Source organism: Montipora foliosa, chromosome 1 (genome assembly GCF_036669935.1).
Source record: "Montipora foliosa isolate CH-2021 chromosome 1, ASM3666993v2, whole genome shotgun sequence".
NCBI classification, from domain to species: Eukaryota; Metazoa; Cnidaria; class Anthozoa; order Scleractinia; family Acroporidae; genus Montipora; species Montipora foliosa.
This window is the reverse complement of record NC_090869.1, coordinates 32,465,445-32,468,514: the sequence shown is the minus strand read 5'-3', so window position 1 is coordinate 32,468,514 and position 3,070 is coordinate 32,465,445. Positions and strand designations below refer to the sequence as shown.

General features: G+C 41.4%; 1 pseudogene; it reads right to left on the bottom strand.

Moving 5' to 3' along the window:
- Positions 1-454: 454 nt before the first annotated feature.
- LOC138013046 (collagen triple helix repeat-containing protein 1-like) lies at positions 455-2,802 on the bottom strand (annotated as a pseudogene).
- Between the last annotated feature and the right edge of the window lie 268 nt (positions 2,803-3,070).

Sequence of the window (3,070 nt, the reverse complement as noted above, 5' to 3'; positions counted from 1 at the left end):
ATTCTCCCGCCAAAGCCCTAAATACCTCTTGAACACCCCCCACAACCACCCGCGAACCTCAAAATCATGCCGACAGAATATTAATTTCTGACTAATATATTCACGCCATTCAAACGTCAGAAATTACATTTTTTGAAGCATCATTGTTGGCTATTTGAACACATTAAGCCCAAATGAGTGGTCAAGTATGATAATGCAGGTAAAGAAACTTTTTCTAGGCCGTACTTTCCCTTTAAGTAAATTTCGAACTATGTAAGAAAAAATGTTTGCGGAAGGATTTAAATTTTTTGTCAAGCTACTCCGGTGAACCTCATTTCAGAACCCTCAGAAAGGGTGTTGTTTTCTCCTAAGGCTCTCCCCTCTCCCCTCACACTTTCGTGACCCATACCAAAACCTCGATTGAACAGTGACAGTAAAATGACTTCATTTATTATCAGTAAATTGTGCCCAACATTTTACACTCAGAATAGAATCTACATCCAGCAAAGAAAATCACTATCATGTTATGTCCTATCTTGGATCTTGAATGATAGACTATCAGTTTACTTGCCTTGAAAAAGCACCCGACTTCAGGAAAATAAATTTACTTGAATTGATCGTGCTAGGACTGCTATCAGTCCTGGATCCAAGAAAAACTAATTTATTTCTGCGGAGGAGGGACTTCCTCGATCATTATACGGGTGACGGACTTCCACCCAGTACAAGCATCCTAACCAGCTTTCTTTCCCGCGCAATCTCCAACATTGATCGCCACTCGCACAATCCCCTTGCCGATTCCCTAGGGCACAGTATCCTGCGATCCGAGTTGTTTTGTGTATGTTGCTGTCTGTCTTGCCGTGGTTAACGTGAATGTGCATAACACCGTCGATTGCCAGAGGTTGACATTCCGCGTTATTGAAGGTGAAAAACCAGCGTTTGCAGCAGTACAGACAAAACGCAATTCTGTAGACGCCATTAAACTCGACTTTTAAAACCGAGTTTTCTGAAAGCTTGTTGAAGGTACACTTCTGAAAAAGAAAAATCCTTTATAGCTTCACTTGATTTCATATCGGCAGTTCATATACGATCCATTTCATATATCATTTCATCGTTGATTCATTAATCACGGGAACATTTAGAACCTACAAATGACCAGCTCCCAACGTCAGTGGCTTCATACCTCTGTTGGTTAGAGCGTCGCACCGGTATCGCGAGGTCACGGGTTCAAACCCCGTTGAAGTCCTGAATTTTTCAGGCTTCTTTACGCAATTGCAAAAATTGCGTTCATAACTGCGAGGATCATAGCTTCACTTGAATAAGTATAACACGTGACACCTGTTCATGCCAGCTTTATCGAAAGGTTTAAGGGAATGAAAGCTGACGCGCAAGTTTGGGAACCGAAAAAATAAATGTATGAAAATGAACAATACATTGCTGCCCTAACCTGATGGACAACCTGATCAAGATTTTGGCACATTTTACAGTCTTCGACTTTGTTCCAAGACTGTCACAAAATATTTCTTAAAACCTAACGACAAAGTTTTTGTTCAACCTTGCCCTAAATACGACTGACGAACAAAACATGCCTGCGCTGACTGGAATACCTATGCTTTTAACTCTCTTTCATATCGACTGGTTTCTTCGTTACCTTTGTCATTCCATAATCTTTGTCTTCATTAATGTCTTTCCATGCTCACTGTTTCCAATTTTTCGGCATGGCCTGAAGACCGGTTTCACTTTTGGGTCCTTGAGTACCCTGCTCCCCCTTAGGTCCCATAGGTCCCTTATCTCCGGGTGGTCCTGATGGGCCTCTTTCTCCCTTGGGACCCTCGCGTCCATTGCGACCCGGACCACCAGGTATCCCTGGAACACCAGGTACACCATCCACTGGGCAAGCATTTGTCGATTTCGTACCGGGATTTTCCACCTGATGTGTGTTGAAAAATGAAAAACACAAGTGAGATTTATCCTGCAACCCTTGTAGTTCTTGGTACATGATAATTCGTTTTTTTTAAAAATTGTGTTTCATAATTGCATCTGTAAGTGATAATTTGGGCGATTGCGGAGAAACAGCGTCGAACCTTGTCAATGCAACAGTAGCAGCGTGCGCCAAACTGGTTTCTGAAAACTCTGCTATGCTGCCGAATCTTCAGCTGTTTCGATGCACGTGCCATTCGTCACTCATTTTATTTGTCGGGGGGGGGGGGGATGGCAGGGGGGAGGGTTCAATGCGTGGTGAAAACAGAGGACAAAATTTGGATTTACCGCTCAATCCGAATCGTGGGCGTTTCTGGAATGCTGTATGAATATTTGTCTTACTTATTTTCTTTAAAAAGAGTCCGTAGCTAAAATTTTTTTTTAAACCTCTCATAGTCGACAGTGGTTTTTCGTCCACGATAAAGTAACTCTGTTGCTGGTAAGTTACAGGACTTCAGTGATTTGTACATTTGTTACTCACCGATTCGGTCGAGCAAAGCGCAAAGTATGCGGCTAAGCTGAGAACAAAACTAGCAAAATCAAGAAATTCATTGTCTGGCTTTGAAGACTGGCAAATAGCTGATAGTGATCTGATGAACGAAAGGAAGAAAGAGAATACAGGTGAAATAAATGCAGCCTTAGGGAGCTATTGTGAAGACTCTCAGCTTTATCAAAGTATTCATCTTCTATGTAGGAGCTTATCTCTTACTGTGATTTTGTTTCACTAGGGCTCTCTTCAAAGGCCAACTTCCAAGATGGATTTGATTTCCTTTGCTCAAGGGATACGAGTTTTATGGAAGTCGGAAAAATACTCTGAATTCGAAATATCAACTGATCAAACTTCATGACGGCGGTTTGTTCTTTGTTTGTTTAAAATGTTTATTATTCTTTACACTCCTCAGTAAACTCAGAACCCTTGGTGCTAATTCATTTTACCTTTTTAAACACAAAATAAAACCACCGAATACTGAAAGTCATTGAAAACTGTTGCTTTGATCGCGCTGCTGATTCTAGACTTGCTTCACCTTAAACTTGTAAAAAGGCTTCCAGTTTTTGCGAGGTAGCTACTACTGAGTTGGCCAATTCTAGTATAATGTACGAAAACCTGGCTGTG